Source organism: Ranitomeya variabilis, chromosome 2, assembly GCF_051348905.1.
Source record: "Ranitomeya variabilis isolate aRanVar5 chromosome 2, aRanVar5.hap1, whole genome shotgun sequence".
Classification (NCBI taxonomy): Eukaryota; Metazoa; Chordata; class Amphibia; order Anura; family Dendrobatidae; genus Ranitomeya; species Ranitomeya variabilis.
In genome coordinates this window covers 99,025,940-99,045,944 of record NC_135233.1, presented here as the reverse complement: position 1 = coordinate 99,045,944, position 20,005 = coordinate 99,025,940, and positions in this window count along the sequence as shown.

Sequence of the window (20,005 nt, the reverse complement as noted above, 5' to 3'; positions counted from 1 at the left end):
CAGCCACTTTCTGCCACTTAGATTGCGTTGTTATATACACTGGTCCTGAGTTTTGGTTCAGTCTCCCCCCCAAAAAAGTGAGATTCAAATTCTCACAAAGTGGATATACTTCAGTCCTGTTAGTTTGTCGTATATCAGCCAGCCACTTTCTGCCACTTACATTGTGTTGTTTTATGCATAGGGCCTGAGTTTTGGTTCAGTCTCCCCCCCAAAAAAAAAGGGAGATTTAAATTCTCAACAAGTTTATATACACCTTCTACCTTGTTTTACAGTACCATATAACGGTTGTTATTTTGGTTAGATTTTCCAAAAAATGAGGAAGTCTGGTGGAAGAGCCCGTGGGCGGTGGTTGCCAGCTGGTACTGATGGTGGTGGTGGTGGTGCATCTGGTGGTAATGGCAAAAGCACAATAGCACCTAAGGCTGGAGGTGTTGAGACAGCGTCATCGTCTGGCTACACAATGCCTTGAAGGCTCCCTTATCTGGGAGTAGGAAAACAGCTTTTAAAGCTGGAGCAGCAGGAAAAAGTTTTGGCTTTCCTTGTAGACCGTTTGGTTCAGGCATTCCCAGCACACAGCGGCGGTGATGGTTCTCACATGAGCTGTAGGGGGCAACATGGCAGAGGTGTTAGAGGTGCACAAATACAAAGTGGCGTTGGACAGAGGGGTTTTATGACCAGGTTGTGGAGTGATTTTGCAATGACCGCTGACACGACAGGTACTGCTGCATCGATTCAAAGTGACAGGAGACAGCATTTGTCCACTATGGTTGCGAACTACTTTTCCTCCCTTATCGATGTTCTCCCTCACAGGTCATTCCCCTTTGATTACTGGGCCTCTAAAATAGGCACCTGCACAACCAACGTCAGACACACCGTCGTAATATGAGGGGCCCTGTGCCAGTACCGCCGCCCACGAGAGAGTGTTCCCCCCCAGCTCGAACAGTGCTCTACCACTTGCAATACTTACCTCTCCCTGTGTAGTCTGTGCTGTTAAATGCTTCAATGGCACTGCCAATACAAATTTGTTGAAATGATAGATGATAGTTAAAATATACAGGGGCCCTGGCCTCCATTTAGACCAGTTAATATTTTGCGCCTACTACCACTGTCTGCTACTCAGCAGAGGAGCCCACCCCTGTAACTAGCTATGCCACTTGTTTATTTATGAACAATTTTTTGGCAGACATTTAACCCACTTTATTATTTGGGCCTACTAGCTTAGTCTGCTACTCATTACAATTTTCCTCCACTGAGCAAAGCAATGTCGCCTGTTTATTTATGAACAATTTTTTGGCAGACATTTAGCACACTTTATTATTTGGGCCTACTAACTGTGTCTGCCACTGATTACAGTTTTCCTCCACTGAACAAAGCAATGCCGCCTGTTTTGTCTTGTTACCACATTTGAACTGCATTTAGCCTACTTTATTATTTGGGCCTACTAACTGTGTCTGCCACTCATTACAGTTTTCTTCCACTGAACAAAGCAATGCCGCCTGTTTATTCCTGGTGCCAATTTTGAACTACATTTAGCCTACTTTATTATTTGGGCCTATATCTGTGTTTTCTCCTCATCCTGTCCATTGCCCAGCCACTGCTAGATGAGTCTGCTGGTACATTGACCCAGACCACTACATTCCCCTTGCACTCTACACAGCCAGAATCTGACCCTGCTGAAAGTCAGGTTCCCCTTCCCGCATACTATACCACCTTACACGGGAACTGCAGATGAAAGTGCAGGTTCCTTCATCAGGTGGGGGGGCATACTCGTTGGCGACGTCACTGGCACATGGCCCCTCATAGAATGCAAAAGTGTCTCTGCCAGTGGGAGGCACCACCCGCCGTCAAACACACAGCCGTACTATGAGGGGCCCTGTGCCAGTGCCAATGAGTGGGCCCCCCGCTTGCTCAGGATCACAGCACTTGCAAAGTTGAAATACTTAACTCTCCCTGCTCCACCGCCGTGACGTATTCCGCGTTTCCTGGGCCCACAAAAATCTTGAGCCAGCCCTACCCCCCCATAACGTTAGCCAAATGACCCCCAGTTTTCAATGCCTAACTTTTTATAAAGTAAATTATGATTGACAAGCTTAAGTAATAAGAATTGATGTTTTTGGCATTAAAATGGGTTCTGTAGGTGTTTTCCTGTCCTCCACTCACTGCCGACTTTGATTCCCCATTGACTTGCATTGGGTTTCGTGTTTCAGTCGGCCCCCAACTTTTCGCAATAATCGGCCGATTTCACCCGACCTGACTTTTGACAAAGTCAGGTTTCGCGAAACCCGACTCAATCCGAAAAAACTAAAAGTCGCTCAACTCTAGTTGAGGTCAAGACATGTTGCCTCATAAATTGATGCAGACCCCTACACTGCATTTACATCACAAAGCTAATTGGGAAGTCGGGACAAAGCCTTTATCTTCATGGACAGTGGGGCTGCTCTATCAAATTGGGACAGTTTCGTTAAATCTAGGAAGGTTGGGCGCTATGGTTTAGCATTTGTCCATCACTACCCAGTGATGATGGTTGTGAGTGCAATATGGGGCCTAACAAAATTATAAAAAGTTTAGAAAGCTATATAAGTGAGCTTACAACGCAATGCAGTCAATACCTATTCATCTGCATGTCAACAAAACATTGACATGCATAATACATTGCAGTACAAAAGTACTTAAATGCATCAATGGCCATTTTAGCTAAAGTGTGGCCTTGGGAAAAATTAAAAATTGGGTTCCAAATAGTGTTGAGCGATACCTTCCGATACTTGAAAGTATCGGTATCGGATAGTATCGGCTGATACCTGAAAAATATCAGATATCGCCGATACCGATACCCGATACCAATACAAGTCAATGGGACACAAGTATCGGAAGGTATCCTTGATGGTTCCCAGGGTCTGAAGGAGAGGAAACTCTCCTTCAGGCCCTGGGATCCATATTCATGTAAAAAATAAAGAATTAAAATAAAGAATATGGATATACTCACCCGTCCGGCGGCCCCTGGACCTTAACGATGTAACCGGCAGCCTCCGTTCCTAAGAATGAGGAGTTTGGGACCTGCGATGACATCGCGGCTTGTGATTGGTCGCGTGACCGCTCATGTGACCGCTCACACGACCAATCACAAGCCGCGATGTCATCGCAGGTCCCAAACTCCTCATTCTTAGGAACGGAGGCTGCCGGTTACATCGGTAAGGTCCAGGGGCCGCCGGACGGGTGAGTATATCCATATTTTTTATTTTAATTCTTTATTTTTTACATGAATATGGATCCCAGGGCCTGAAGGAGAGTCTCCTCTCCTCCAGACCCTGGAAACCATACACTGGGAACTTCCGATTCCGATATCACAAAAATATCGGAACTCTGTATCGGAATTCCGATACCGCAAATATCGGCCGATACCCGATACTTGCGGTATCGGAATGCTCAACACTAGTTCCAAATGCTAACATATTAAACCATCATATGGAATCACATATGCAAATTAGAGATGGATAAATGCACAGCATCCAATTATATTGAAGTCTTGTTTTCCAGCCTCTCTATAAAAGCTGACAAAGACTGATGGGAACAGGACAATCACTAATAGATCACTTTGTTCCCATACATTATCATGGTATCAGAACATCTCCTATTTACTCTGAGTGATGTGATGCTGAGAATGAAGATTTTTGTTTTGGCATAACATGGTTCCACCTATAAACACATAAACATATAAACTGCAGTGTCAGCAATTTTAAAAGGAGATGCTGCACAAACTGTATGTTGCACACACATCCCATGCTAGACACTGTATGTTACACATGCATTCACACAGTGCATGCTACTAACACAATATACAACCCCTGGTGAAAATTATGGAATCACCGGCCTTGGAGGATGTTCATTCAGTTGTTTAATTTTGTAGAAAAAAAGCAGATCACAGAAATGGCACAAAACTAAAGTAATTTCAAATGGCAAATTTCTGGCTGTAAGAAACACTAAAAGAAATCAAGAATAAAAAATGTGGTAGTCAGTAATGGTTCCTTTTTTAAACCAAGCATAGGGGAAAAAATATGGAATCACTCAATTCTGAGGAAAAAATTATGGAATCACCCTGTAAATTTTCAGTCCCAAAACTAACACCTGCATCAAGTTCAGATCTGCTTTTTAGTCTGCATCTAAAATGGAGTGATCACACCTTGGAGAACTGTTGCACCAAGTGGACTGACATGAATCATGGCTCCAACAGGAGAGATGTCAATTGAAACAAAGGAGAGGATTATCAAACTCTTAAAATAGGGTAAATCATCACTCAATGTTGCAAAAGATGTTGGTTGTTCACAATCAGCTGTGTCTAAAATCTGGACCAAATACAAACAACATGGTAAGGTTGTTAAAGGCAAACATACTGGTAGACCAAGGAAGACATAAAAGCGTCAAGACCGGAAACTTAAAGCAATGTCTCCAAAACAGGAAATGCACAAAAAAAACAAATGAGGAACTAATGGGTGGAAACTGGAGTCAACGTCTGTGACCGAACTGTAAGAAACCGCCTAAAGGAAATGGGATTTACATACAGAAAAGCTAAAAGAAAGCCATCATTAACACCTAAAGAGAAAAAAATAAGGTTACAGTGGGCTAAGGAAAAGCAATCGTGGACTGTGGATGACTAGATAAAAATCATATTCAGTGATGAATCGCGAATCTGCATTGGGCAAGGTGATGATGCTGGAACTTTTGTTTGGTACCATTCCAATGAGATTTATAAAGATGACTGCCTGAAGAGAACATGCAAATTTCCACAGTCATTGATGATGTAGGGCTGCATGTCAGGTAAAGGCACTGGGGAGATGGCGGTCATTACATCTTCAATAAATGCACAAGTTAGATATTTTGGACATTTTTCTTATCCCATCAATTGAAAGGATGTTTGGGGATGATGAAATCATTTTCCAAGATGATAATGCATCCTGCCATAGAGAAAAAACTGTGAAAACATTCCTTGAAAAAAGACACATAAGGTCAATGTCATGGCCTGCAAATAGTCCGGAAGTTGAAGAAAATGGTCCATGACAAAGCTCCAACCTGCAAAACTGATCTGGCAACAGCAATCAGAGAAAGTTGGAGCCAGATTGATGAAGAGTACTGTTTGACACACATTAAGTCCATGCCTCAGAGACTGCAAGCTGTTATAAAAGCCAGAGGTGGTGCAACAAAATACTAGTGATGTGTTGGAGTGTTTTTTTGTTTGTTTGTTTTTTATGATTCCATAATTTTTTCCTCAGAATTGAGTTATTCCATTATTTTTCCCCTATGCTTGGTTAAAAAAAAGGAACCATTACTGACTACCACATGTTTTGTGTTGTGAATTCCGTTCTGGAGCTCCCTCCTGTGGTTGCTAATGGTATTTTTGTGAGTTCTGCCCTTGGGCTCCCTCTGGTGGTTTCGAGTGGAACTGCTGCTCCTTTAGGTAGCTGTAGCAGCTGCCTCCACTGATCGCCTTGCCTGGGTTTGTTATTTAAACCTGCTCTGGGCTTTAGTTCATGCCAGCTGTTAATGTTCTTGGTTGGATTTGGTTCTCTCCTTGGATTTCTCATATGGCCTGTCCTTGTCAGCAAAAGATAAGTTTTTGCTAGTTTTTGTTTGTCCATTTGTTTGGACTCTATTGCTCTGCAAATATGTCTCTTTTTGTCCAGCTTGTCACTATGTCATATTCAGGCTAGCTGGAAGCTCTGGGAAAGAAGATTTGCCCCTCCACACCGTGAGTCGGTGTGGAGTTCATTTTTGTAAACTCTGCGTGGATTTTGTAGTTTTTAATACTGACCGCACAGTATCCTTTTCTCTCTATCAAGTTTAGTATTGGCCTCCTTTTCTGAAATCTGATTTCATTTCTGTGTACGTCATTTCCCTCTCCACTCACAGTCAATATTTGTGGGGGGCTGTCTTTCCTTTGGGGGTTTTCTCTGAGGCAAGATAGCTTTCTATTTCCTACTTTAGGGGTAGTTAGCTCTTAGGCTGTGACGAGGTGTCTAGGAAGAGTCAGGAACATCCCACGGCTATTACTAGTGTTGTTGTTAGGATTAGGAACTGTGGTCAGTAGAGATACCACCTCCTCAGAGCTCGTCCCATGTTGCGTTTTAGCCACCAGGTCATATCAGTGTGGCCTCTTAACCACCAGGTCATAACAGTACAGCTGGCCCACAATGTATAAAATGCATCTCAAAAGAGGGAAAAGAAAGTTCTGAGTCATTTTTTTTTCCTTTGTAGCTTGTTTTGTCTTTTTTTCCCCTTAATCTCTGGGTGGTTCAGGATTTTGGTGCTGATATGGAGGTTCAGGGTCTGTCCTTGCATGTGGATCAACTCGCTGCAAGGGTACAGAGTATCCAAGATTATGTTGTCCAGACTCCAGTATTAGAGCCTAGAATTCCTATTCCTGATTTGTTTTCTGGGGATAAATCTAAATTTTTGAACTTCAAAAATAATTGCAGACTGTTTTTTGCTCTGAGACCCCGTTCCTCTGGTGACCCCATTCAGCAGGTGAAGATTGTTATTTCTTTGCTGCGTGGCGACCCGCAGGACTGGGCATTCTCCCTTGAGCCAGGAAATCCTGCATTGCTCAATATTGACGCATTTTTTCAAGCGCTCGGATTGCTGTATGACGAGCCTAATTCTGTGGATCAGGCAGAAAAGACTTTGCTGGCTCTGTGTCAGGGTCAGGAAGCAGCAGAAGTATACTGCCAGAAATTTAGAAAGTGGTCTGTGCTCACAAAATGGAATGAGTATGCCCTGGCAGCGTGTTGTGAATTTGCTTTTTGCTCCCTCTAGTGGTTACTAGTTTTTTGACTCTGGTTTTTCTGTCATTCCTTTTATCCGCACCTGGGTCGTTAGTTAGGGGTGTTGCTATATAAGCTCCCTGGACCTTCAGTTCAATGCCTGGCAACGTAGTTATCAGAGCTAGTCTGCTGTGCTCTTGTCTACTGATCCTGGTTCCAGTTATATCAGCTAAGTCTGCCTTTTGCTTTTTGCTATTTGTTTTGGTTTTGTATTTTTGTCCAGCTTGTTGCAAATCTATATCCTGACCTTTGCTGGAAGCTCTAGGGGGCTGGTGTTCTCCCCCCGGACCGTTAGACGGTTCGGGGGTTCTTGAATTTCCAGTGTGGATTTTGATAGGGTTTTTGTTGACCATATAAGTTACCTTTCTTTATTCTGCTATCAGTAAGCGGGCCTCTCTGTGCTAAACCTGGTTCATTTCTGTGTTTGTCATTTCCTCTTACCTCACCGTCATTATTTGTGGGGGGCTTCTATCCAGCTTTGGGGTCCCCTTCTCTGGAGGCAAGAAAGGTCTTTGTTTTCCTCTACTAGGGGTAGCTAGATTCTCCGGCTGGCGCGTGTCATCTAGAATCAACGTAGGAATGATCCCCGGCTACTTCTAGTGTTGGTGTTAGGAGTAGATATATGGTCAACCCAGTTACCACTGCCCTATGAGCTGGATTTTTGTATTCTGCAGACTTCCACGTTCCTCTGAGACCCTCGCCATTGGGGTCATAACAGCAGCGATTTTCAGAAAGGGTCTTTCTGAAGCCCTTAAATATGTTATGGTGGGGTTTCCCACGCCTGCTGGTCTGAATGAGTCAATGTCTTTGGCCATTCAGATCGATCGGAGTCTGCGCGAGCACAAGGTGGTGCACCATATGGCAGTGTCCTCTGAGCAGAGTCCTGAGCCTATGCAATGTGATAGGATTTTGACTAGAGCAGAAAGGCAGAAATTCAGACGTCAGAATGGCCTGTGTTTTTACTGTGGTGATTCTGCTCATGCTATTTCTGATTGCCCTAAGCGTACTAAGAGAGTCCCTAGGTCTGTTACTATTAGTACTGTACAGCCTAAATTTCTCTTGTCTGTTACCCTGATTTGCTCATTGTCGTCCTTTTCTGTTATGGCATTTGTGGATTCTGGCGCTGCCCTGAACTTAATGGACTTAGAATTTGCCAAGCGCTGTGGTTTTTCCTTGGAGCCTTTGCAGAGCCCTATTCCCTTAAGGGGGATTGATGCTACACCATTGGCCAAGAATAAACCTCAGTACTGGACACAGTTAACCATGTACATGGCTCCAGCACATCAGGAAAATATTCGCTTTTTGGTGTTGCATAATTTGCATGATGTTGTTGTGCTGGGTTTTCCATGGTTACAGGTACATAATCCAGTGCTGGATTGGAGATCTATGTCTGTAACTGGTTGGGGTTGTCAGGGGATACATAGTGATATTCCTTTGATGTCAATTTCCTCACCCCCTTCTTCTGAAGTTCCTGAGTTTTTGTTGGATTTCCAGGATATATTTGATGAGCCCAAGTCCAGTTCCCTGCCTCCTCATAGGGACTGCGATTGTGCCATTAATTTGATTCCTGGCTGTAAGTTCCCTAAGGGCCGACTTTTCAATCTGTCTGTGCCAGAGCATGCCGCTATGCGGAGTTATGTAAAGGAGTCCTTGCAGAAGGGGCATATTTGCCCGTCTTCGTCACCGTTGGGGGCTGGATTCTTCTTTGTTGCCAAGAAGGGTGGCTCCTTGAGACCCTGTATAGATTATCGCCTTCTCAATAAGATCACGGTCAAATTCCAGTACCCTTTACCTTTACTTTCTGATTTGTTTGCTCGGATTAAGGGTGCCAGTTGGTTTACTAAAATCGACCTTCGAGGGGCGTATAATCTTGTGCGTATTAAACAAGGTGATGAATGGAAAACAGCATTTAATACGCCCGAAGGCCATTTTGAATATCTTGTGATGCCATTCGGGCTCTCTAATGCTCCATCGGTATTTCAGTCCTTTATGCATGATATCTTCCGGAATTATCTGGATAAATTCATGATTGTGTATCTGGATGATATTTTGTTTTTTTCCGATGATTGGGAGTCTCATGTGAAGCAGGTTAGGATGGTGTTTCAGGTCCTTCGTACTAATGCGTTGTTTGTGAAGAGGTCTAAGTGCCTCTTTGGAGTTCAGAAGGTTTCTTTTTTGGGTTTCATTTTTTCTCCCTCGGCTATTGAGATGGACCCTGTTATAGTCCAGGCCATTCATGATTGGACTCAACCCACATCTGTAAAGAGCCTTCAGAAATTTTTGGGCTTTGCTAATTTTTATTGCCGCTTTATTGCTAATTTTTCTAGTGTGGTGAAGCCTCTGACCGATTTGACGAAGAAGGGCGCTGATGTGATGAATTGGTCCTCTGCGGCTGTTGAGGCCTTTCAGGAGCTTAAACGTCGTTTTACTTCTGCCCCTGTGTTGCGTCAGCCAGATGTTTCGCTCCCTTTTCAGGTTGAGGTTGATGCTTCTGAGATTGGGGCAGGAGCCGTTTTGTCTCAGAGAAATTCTGATGGCTCTTTGATGAAACCATGTGCTTTCTTCTCCAGAAAGTTTTCGCCTGCTGAGCGTAATTATGATGTCGGCAATCGGGAGTTGTTGGCTATGAAGTGGGCATTTGAGGAGTGGCGACATTGGCTTGAGGGAGCCAAGCATCGCGTGGTGGTCTTGACTGATCATAAGAATCTGATTTACCTCGAGTCTGCTAAGCGGTTGAATCCTAGACAAGCTCGGTGGTCTCTGTTTTTCTCCCGTTTTGATTTGTGGTCTCGTATATTCCAGGATCTAAGAATGTCAAGGCTGATGCCCTTTCTAGGAGTTTTTTGCCTGACTCTCCGGGAATTCTTGAGCTGGCTGGGATCCTCAAGGAGGGGGTGATTCTTTCTGCCATCTCCCCTGATTTGCGGCGGGTACTTCAGGAGTTTCAGGCTGATAAACCTGACCGCTGTCCAGTGGGGAAACTGTTTGTTCCTGATAGATGGACTAACAGGGTAATTTCTGAGGTTCATTGTTCAGTGTTGGCTGGTCACCCTGGGATTTTTGGTGCCAGAGATTTGGTGGCTAGGTCCTTTTGGTGGCCTTCCTTGTCGTGGGATGTGCGTTCATTTGTGCAGTCCTGTGGGACCTGTGCTCGGGCTAAGCCTTGCTGTTCCCATGCCAGTGGGTTGCTTTTGCCTTTGCCTATTCCTGAGAGGCCCTGGACGCATGTTTCCATGGATTTTATTTCTGATCTTCCTGTTTCTCAGAAGATGTCTGTCATCTGGGTGGTTTGTGACCGTTTTTCTAAGATGGTCCATTTGGTACCGTTGCCTAAGTTGCCTTCCTCCTCTGATTTGGTTCCATTATTTTTTCAGCATGTGGTTCGTTTACATGGCATTCCGGAGAATATTGTGTCTGACAGAGGTTCCCAGTTCGTTTCTAGGTTTTGGCGGTCCTTTTGTGCTAGAATGGGCATTGATTTGTCTTTTTCTTCAGCATTCCATCCTCAGACAAATGGCCAAACGGAGCGAACCAATCAGACCTTGGAAACCTATTTGAGATGCTTCGTGTCTGCTGATCAGGATGATTGGGTGACCTTTTTGCCGTTGGCCGAGTTTGCCCTTAATAATCGGGCTAGTTCGGCTACCTTGGTTTCGCCTTTTTTTTGTAACTTTGGTTTTCATCCTCGTTTTTCTTCAGGGCAGCTTGAGCCTTCTGACTGTCCTGGTGTGGATTCTGTGGTGGACAGGTTGCAGCAAATTTGGACTCATGTGGTGGACAATTTGACGTTGTCTCAGGAAAAGGCTCAACGTTTTGCTAACCATCGTTGGTGTGTTGGTCCCCGGCTTCGTGTTGGGGATTTGGTCTGGTTGTCTTCTCGTCATGTTCCTATGAAGGTTTCTTCCCCTAAGTTCAAGCCTCGCTTTATTGGGCCTTATAAGATTTCTGAAATTATCAATCCGGTGTCTTTTCGTTTGGCCCTTCCAGCTTCTTTTTCCATTCATAATGTGTTCCATAGATCCTTGTTGCGGAGATATGTGGCACCTATGGTTCCCTCCGTTGATCCTCCTGCTCCGGTGTTGGTTGAGGGGAAATTGGAATGTGTGGTGGAGAAGATTTTGGATTCTCGTTTTTCGAGGCGGAAGCTCCAATATCTGGTCAAGTGGAAGGGTTATGGCCAGGAAGATAATTCTTGGGTTGTTGCCTCTGATGTTCATGCTGCTGATTTGGTTCGTGCTTTCCATTTGGCTCGTCCTGATCGGCCTGGGAGCTCTGGTGAGGGTTCGGTGACCCCTCCTCAAGGGGGGGGGGGTACTGTTGTGAATTCCATTCTGGAGCTCCCTCCTGTGGTTGCTAGTGGTATTTTTGTGAGTTCTGCCCTTGGGCTCCCTCTGGTGGTTTCGAGTGGAACTGCTGCTCCTTTAGGTAGCTGTAGCAGCTGCCTCCACTGATCGCCTTGCCTGGGTTTGTTATTTAAACCTGCTCTGGGCTTTAGTTCATGCCATCTGTCAATGTTCTTGGTTGGATTTGGTTCTTTCCTTGGATTTCTCATATGGCCTGTCCTTGTCATCAAAAGATAAGTTTTTGCTAGTTTTTGTTTGTCCATTTGTTTGGACTCTATTGCTCTGCAAATATGTCTCTTTTTGTCCAGCTTGTCACTATGTCATATTCAGGCTAGCTGGAAGCTCTGGGGAAGAAGATTTGCCCCTCCACACCGTGAGTCGGTGTGGAGTTCATTTTTGTAAACTCTGCGTGGATTTTGTAGTTTTTAATACTGACCGCACAGTATCCTTTTCTCTCTGTCTATCATGTTTAATTTTGGCATCCTTTGCTGAAATCTGATTTCATTTCTGTGTACGTCATTTCCCTCTCCACTCACAGTCAATATTTGTGGGGGGCTGTCTTTCCTTTGGGGGTTTTCTCTGAGGCAAGATAGCTTTCTATTTCCTACTTTAGGGGTAGTTAGCTCTTAGGCTGTGACGAGGTGTCTAGGAAGAGTCAGGAACATCCCACGGCTATTACTAGTGTTGTTGTTAGGATTAGGAACTGTGGTCAGTAGAGATACCACCTCCTCAGAGCTCGTCCCATGTTGCGTTTTAGCCACCAGGTCATATCAGTGTGGCCTCTTAACCACCAGGTCATAACAGTTTTGTTCTTGATTTCTTTTAGTGTTTCTTAAAGCCAGAAAGCTGACATTTGAAATGACTTTAGTTTTGTGCCATTTCTGTGACCTGCTTTTATTCTACAAAATTAAACAACTGAATGAACATCCTCCAAGGCCGGTGATTCCATAATTTTTTGCCAGGGGATGTAGAAGGCATACTAGACTATCTTTTCTTCAGTTACTCCATACTCTAGAGGCATACTACAACGATGTGTGAAGGTTGCTAAATAAATTTATTTTTTTGAAGACTTCTTTATTGAACACTCAGGAATACTTATGCTAGCCTCAAATTTTGGATTATAAGAGGAGGAAGACCTGCGAGGATTCAGAGTTTAAGGTTGGACTTCAGAAAGGCAGATTGTAATGGAAAGAGTGTAGGAAAGATCTAATGATGTTCTAAAATAAAGAAATGTCCAGGATCGGTAGGAGATTTTGCTAAATGAAATTCTCACTGCACAATGAGTAACAATCCTGAAAAGAAGGAAGAATTTGAAAAATATAAAGAGCCCAGGATGGAATAACACAGAAATTAAACACTTGATAAAAAGGGAAAAAGAAATGTATAGCCAATGGAAAAAGGGGGCATATCTAAAGAATAATATACTGCTGTCTAAATGGAATTCAAGGCAAGTGTTAAAAGTGCTGTCCCAATGATGAAATGAAGCTTGCAAGGGGGACCAAAAGCCATAAAAAAGGATTTTGGAGGTATGTCAAAAGTAATAGAAAAGTCAAAGATGCTATTGGATTTTTACAAGATGAAAAGGCTCACTACTGACTACTGGGTGGCATCCTGCTGCATCCCAGATACAAACATAATGTGCCATCCTTACTTCTAAAACGAGATTGGAAAATGTGAGAATACAAGCGCGCTGGTAGACACACTACTGATGGCATTCTCACCTGAAAGCGGGGGCTCAGTGAAAGCACAAGGCAAAGGAGAATTAAATTCAGCTGGAGCACCAGCACCATTTCGCAAGGGATGGTTAGCAAGGTGGAAAACCTTACTTAGCAAGTGTTAAAATCCCACATCACCATCTGGTATGGTCCCATTAGCAGGAGGAAGAGTTTGGGTTATGCCTGTGTGGTAATTAACTGGGGATTAACATATTAGACTGTAAAAAAGTAGAGGTGTACAATATTGATGAGTGAACATGCTCGATGAAATTCGGATATCACTTGGACATCACTCAAGTATCTGGTTGATCCAATTTGCTCGGCACTCGTCGAGCATTGACTGATGTTCGTATTGAATGCTGAAATCACTGCCCCCCATTTTTGGCTCGTAAAACAGCCAATAAACATTCAGGGATTGCCTGCCAGTCACTGTAATGCCGTAGCCATCTTGGTAGTGGAATTACTGTGTTTGGCTGGTTGCATTACCTCATTATAGGTTATAAAAGGATTGATACCGCCATACTCGGCACACTGACACCATTGCACAGCTCAGGGACAGTTGTGAGTGGAAGGAAAGAGTAGTTGTTCAGGCCTGTTTGCACAGTTTCATCAATCAGAGTCCTCTAGTGGTGCTACCGGTGCTAATGCTGAACCATCATACTAAAAGTACTTCTAAGAGCTAATCTTGTTCTTTTTCTGTTTTTATGTGATACATTCTGCCTTTAGCCAAGGGACAACTGCTGGAGCAAAGAGAATGGTTGAATACAGCCTCTAAGCAGGGCTAAGGGGTTTGCACTTCATTGCAAAATATATAGCTGCTGCAGGAGATCACATTTAAAAAAAAACACTTGGCTTGTTACAGTTCACAAACTTTTTTGTTCCAAAAATTGACTATTGTAATCTATACAGTTTAATATGCTTTGTGTAAAATTACGGTGGTTAAACATTTTTAAAAGTCACTTGGCCTGTTACAGTACACAAAAATTTTTACAACAAAATTTGACTATTGTCATCCATACAATATAACATGCTTTGTATAAAGTTAAGTGGTTTAAAATTTATAAAAACTACTTGGCTGGCTATGGTTCACACCATTTTTTAATCCAAAAATAGTGTATGAATGAAAATAGTGTATGAATGACCTGCTTGTAATTTTTGGGAGGCTTTGCACTTTGCACTTGTGTACAGAGCTTTTATGAATGTATGAGTGCCACAGCTATACATTGCTCACAACATTTGAATGAGGTAACACAGTGGGTGCCTTGAAGGGTGTATGGATAACCCTGCTTGTAATTATTGGCAGCTTTTGCACTTAGTGCACAGCCTCTATGAGTCTAGGAGTACCACAACATGACAATTTGAGCAGAATGTGCATGAATCCCTCCTTTATGTCTAATACAGGGTGTATCTGAGTCCCTCTTCCATCAAATTTTTGTCAGTTCTTGCTTCTTTCATAAATTACACTGACATTTTCAATTTTTTAATACAAATTTTAATTTTGGCTTACTTAACCCCTTCACCCCCAAGGGTGGTTTGCACGTTAATGACCGGGCCAATTTTTACAATTCTGACCACTGTCCCTTTATGAGGTTATAACTCTGGAATGCTTCAACGGATCCTGGCGATTCTGACACTGTTTTCTCGAGACATATTGTATTTCATGATAGTGGTAAAATTTCTTCGATATAACTTGCGTTTATTTGTGAAAAAAATGGAAATTTGGAGAAAATTTTGAAAATTTTGCAATTTTACAAATTTGAATTTTTATGCCCTTAAATCACAGAGATATGTCACACAAAATACTTAATAGGTAACATTTCCCACATGTCTACTTTACATCAGCACAATTTAGGAACCAAAATTTTTTTTGTTAGGGAGTTATAAGGGTTAAAATTTGACCAGCAATTTCTCATTTTTACAACACCATTTTTTTTTAAGGACCACATCTCATTTGAAGTCATTTTGAGGGGTCTATATGACAGAAAATACCCAAGTGTGACACCATTCTAAAAACTGCACCCCTCAAGGTGCTCAAAACCACATTCAAGAAGTTTATTAACCCTTCAGGTGATTCACAGGAATTTTTGGAATGTTTAAATAAAAATGAACATTTAACTTTTTTTTTTTACACAAAATTTATTTCAGCTCCAATTTGTTTTATTTTACCAAGGGTAACAGGAGAAAATGGACCTCAAAAGTTGTTGTACAATTTGTGCTGAGTACGCTGATACCCCATATGTGGGGTAAACCACTGTTTGGGCGCACCGCAGAGCTCGGAAGGGAAGGAGCGCCATTTGACTTTTCAATGCAAAATTGACTGGAATTGAGATGGAACGCTATGTTGCGTTTGGAGAGCCCCTGATGTGCCTAAACATTGAAACCCCCCACAAGTGACACCATTTTGGAAAGTAGACCCCCTAAGGAACTCATCTAGATGTGTGGTGAGCACTTTGACCCACCAAGTGCTTCACAGAAGTTTATAATGCAGAGCCGTAAAAATAAAAAATCATATTTTTTCACAAAAATTATCTTTTTTGCCCCTAATTTTTTATTTTCCCAAGGGTAAGAGAAGAAATTGGACCCCCAAAGTTGTGAAATTTGTCCTGAGTACGCCAATACCCTATATGTGGGGGTAAACCACTGTTTGGGCTCATAGCAGAGCTCGGAAGGGAAGGAGCGCCATTTGACTTTTCAATGCAAAATTGACTGGAATTAAGATGGGACGCCATGTTGCGTTTGGAGAGCCCCTGATGTGCCTAAACATTGAAACCCCCCACAAGTGACACCATTTTGGAAAGTAGACCCCTTAAGGAACTTATCTAGATGTGTGGTGAGCACTTTGACCCAACAAGTGCTTCACAGAAGTTTATAATGCAGAGCCGCAAAAATAAAAAATCATATTTTTTCACAAAAATTATCATTTTGCCCCCAATTTTTTACTTTCCCAAGGGTAAGAGAAGAAATTAGACCACAAAAGTTGTTGTGAAATTTGTCCTGAGTATGCCGATACCCCATATTTTGGGGGTAAACGACTGTTTGGGTGCATGGCAAAGCTCGGAAGGGAAGGAGCGCCATTTGACTTTTCAATGCAAAATTGACTGGAATTAAGATGGGACGCCATGTCGCGTTTGGAGAGCCCCTGATGTGAATAAACATTAAACCCCCCCATAAGTGACACCATTTTGGAAAGAAGACCCCCTAAGGAACTTATCTAGATGTGTTTTGAGAGCTTTGATCCCCCAAGTGTTTCACTACAGTTTATAACACAGAGCCGTGAAAATAAAAAACATTTTTTTACCACAAAAATGATTTTTTTAGCCCCCAGTTTTGTATTTTCCCAAGGGTAACAGGAGAAATTGGACCCCAAAAGTTGTTGTCCAATTTGTCCTGAGTACGCTGATACCCCATATGTGGGAGGGAACCACTGTTTGGGCGCATGGCAGAGCTCGGAAGGGAAGGAGCGCCATTTGGAATGCAGACTTAGATGGATTGGTCTGCAGGCATCACGTTGCATTTGCATGGCCCCTGATGTACCCAAACAGTAGAAACCCTGAAAAGTGACCCCATATTGGAAACTAGACCTCCCAAGGAACTTATCTAGATGTGTTGTGAGAACTTTGAACCCCCAAGTGTTTCACTACAGTTTACAACGCAGAGCCGTGAAAATAAAAAAAACTTTTTTTCCCACAAAAATGATTTTTAGCCCCCCAAATTTATATTTTCCCAAGGGTAACAAGAGAACTTAGACCCCAAAAGTTGTTGTCCAATTTGTCCTGAGTATGCTTATTCCCCATATGTTGGGGTAAACCCCTGTTTGGGCGCACAGGAAAGCTCGGAAGGGAAGGAGCACTGTTTTACTTTTTCAATGCAGAATTGGCTGGAATTGAGATCGGACGCCATGTCGCGTTTGGAGAGCCCCTGATGTGCCTAAACAGTGGAAACTCCCCAATTCTAACTGAAAACCTAATTCAAACACACCCCTAGCCCTAATCCCAACGGTAACCCTAACCACACCCCTAACCCTGACACACCCCTAACTCTAATCCCAACCCTAATCCCAACTGTAAATGTAATCCAAACCCTAACACTAACTTTAGCCCCAACCCTAACCCTATCTTTAGCCCCAACCCTAACCCTAACTATAGCTCCAACCCTAGCCCCAACCCTAACCCTAGCCCTAACCCTAGCCCTAACCCTAACCCTAGCCCTAGCCCTAACCCTAGCCCTAACCCTAACCCTAGCCCTAACCCTAACCCTAGCCCTAGCCCTAACGTGAAAATGGAAATAAATATTTTTTTTTAATTTTATTATTTTTCCCTAACTAAGGGGGTGATGAAGGGGTTTGATTTACTTTTATAGCATTTTTTACAGCAGATTTTTATGATTGGCAGCCGTCACACACTAAAAGACGCTTTTTATAGCAAAAAAGTTTTTGCGTCTCCAAATTTTGAGACCTATAATTTTTCCATATTTTGGTCCACAGAGTCATGTGAGGTCTTGTTTTTTGCAGGACGAGTTGACATTTTTATTGGTAACATTTTCGGACACGTGACAGTTTTTGATCGCTTTTTATTCCGATTTTTGCGAGGCAGAATGACAAAAAACCAGCTATTCATCAAATTCTTTTGGGGGAGGCGTTTATACCATTCCACGTTTGGTAAAATTGATAAAGCAGTTTTATTCTTCGGGTCAGTACGATTACAGCGATACCTCATTTATGTCATTTTTTTATGTTTTGGCGCTTTTATACGATAAAAACTATTTTATAGAATAAATAATTATTTTGGCTCGCTTTATTCTGAGGACTATAACTTTTTTATTTTTTCTTTGATGATGCTGTATGGTGGCTCGTTTTTTGCGGGACAAGATGGCGTTTTCAGCGGTACCATGGATATTTATATCCGTCTTTTTGATCGCGTGTTATTCCACTTTTTGTTCGGCGGTATGATAATAAAGCGTTGCTTTTTGCCTCGTTTTTTTTTTTTTCCCCTACGGTGTTCACTGAAGGGGTTAACTGGTGATATAGTTTTATAGGTGGGGTCGTTACGGACGTGGCGATACTAAATATGTGTACTTTTATTGCTTTTTTTTATTTAGATAAAGAAATGTATTTATGGGAATAATATATATATTTTATTCTTTATTTAGGAATTTTTTTTTTTTTTTTTTACTTTGTCCCAGGGGGGACATCACAGATCGGTGATCTGACAGTTTGCATAGCACTCTGTCAGATCACCAATCTGACTTAGAGCACTGCAGGCTTACCAACGCCTGCTCTGAGCAGGCACTCGGTAAGCCACCTCCCTCCCTGCAGGACCCGGATGCCGCGGCCATCTTGGATCCGGGACCTGCAGCGAGGAAAGAGGTAGGAGACCCTCGGAGCAACGCGATCACATTGCGTTGCTCCGGAGGTCTCAGGGAAGCCCGCAGGGAGCCCCCTCCCTGCGCGATGCTTCCCTGTACCGCCGGTACACTGCGATCATGTTTGATCGTGGTGTGCCAGGGGCGGTCCGTGACCGCTCCTGGCACATAGTGCCGGATGTCAGCTGCGATAATCAGCTGACACCCAGCCGCGATCAGCCGCGCTCCCCCCCGTGAGCGCCGCCGATCGCGCTGGACGTACTATCCCGTCGGTGGTCATACGGGCCCACCCCACCTCAACGGGATAGTACGTCCAATGTCAGAAAGGGGTTACATTTTTATTTTTTAAAATCCTTTTTACATTTTGCCTTATATACAAGTCATTAACACAAAAAAGTTTCTCAACATTTTTTTTCCTGTAAACTTCAACTTCTAGTTAATTTTGAATGTTTTATTGTCTGTCATTATAGTGGAGTAAAAGTGTGACACTATATTTCTCAGCAGCGATCTTGGAGTCAGAGATGCTTCCATGGGTTTTCCCCATGATGCCACAATCTCTTTCCATTCAGCACTTTTTCTATCCATTTCAACATTTTCACTGCCCGCCAGCGCTACTGGATAATTGAAAACACCTGTGTTAAGCTAGACAGACTGCAGCCAGAAAATTGAACCCAAGCACCCAGAGAAAGGCTGTATCTCCTGTGGCTTGGCAGTAAGAGATGCTGACCAAAAAATACAAATCAAATACATGACCATTACAGTTTCAACAACATGGTGGAAGGGTATGTAACCACACATTACCATATACTGAGTCACGGTCTGGCCCATTTAACTTCTGGATCTCCAAATTGGACGCAACACGTTTCAAAAACATAGTGGAAGAGTATTTGTTCACACATCTCCACATACAGAGTGATTGGTTTGGCACATTTAACTACTAGATCTCCAAATTGGACACATGGTCTGAGCTTGCCTTTTATGCCTTGGAGTTTCTGGCCTGCCCTGCAGAAATTATACTGTCGGACGGTTTGTTTACCACTGCAGGAGATGTGATCACAGACAGGCGCATGCTCCTGTCCACAGCCAACATGGGCAAGCTCATATTCATTTAAATGAACCAAGCATGGATCTCTCAGGACTCGGCATTGGATTCTTTTGGCACTGTTAGACTTCATGGCAGTTTGTTATGTTTTCCTTTCACAATGTTTTGCGGCCTACCCAAAATTAATTAATTTTTTTTTTAAAGCGGTTGTTTTGCAAAATACACCCACACAGGCTGCTTTGCAGAGTCCCCAAACAGAGGCTTTTTTAGAGTACTCCCACAGAAACAAGTGCAGAGTAAACACACATGACACAGTATGCACACAGACATGGTTGCAGATTAGAAAAATGAGTTGTTTACCAAACTACTTCCACAGACACAGGGACAGAGTATATCTCTTTTTAACAACGCATCTTGTACAGACAAAGCAGCAGAGTATAATAATTTTTTGGCACAGTACTACTTACAGACATGGCTGTAATGTACTCAGAAGCTTTTTGGCACAGTACTACCAGAGTGTTTTTGTTACAGTATAAACAGGGGCTTTTTGGCACAATACTCCAAGAGGCTTTTTGCTACAGTACAAACATAGGCTTTTTGGCACAGTACTCCCAAAGGCTTTTTGGCAAAGCAGAAACAGAGGCTTTTTGGCACAATACTCCCAGAATCTTTTTGTTACAGTACAAACAGAAGCTTTTGGAAAATAACACACAGAGGCTTTTTGCCACAGTA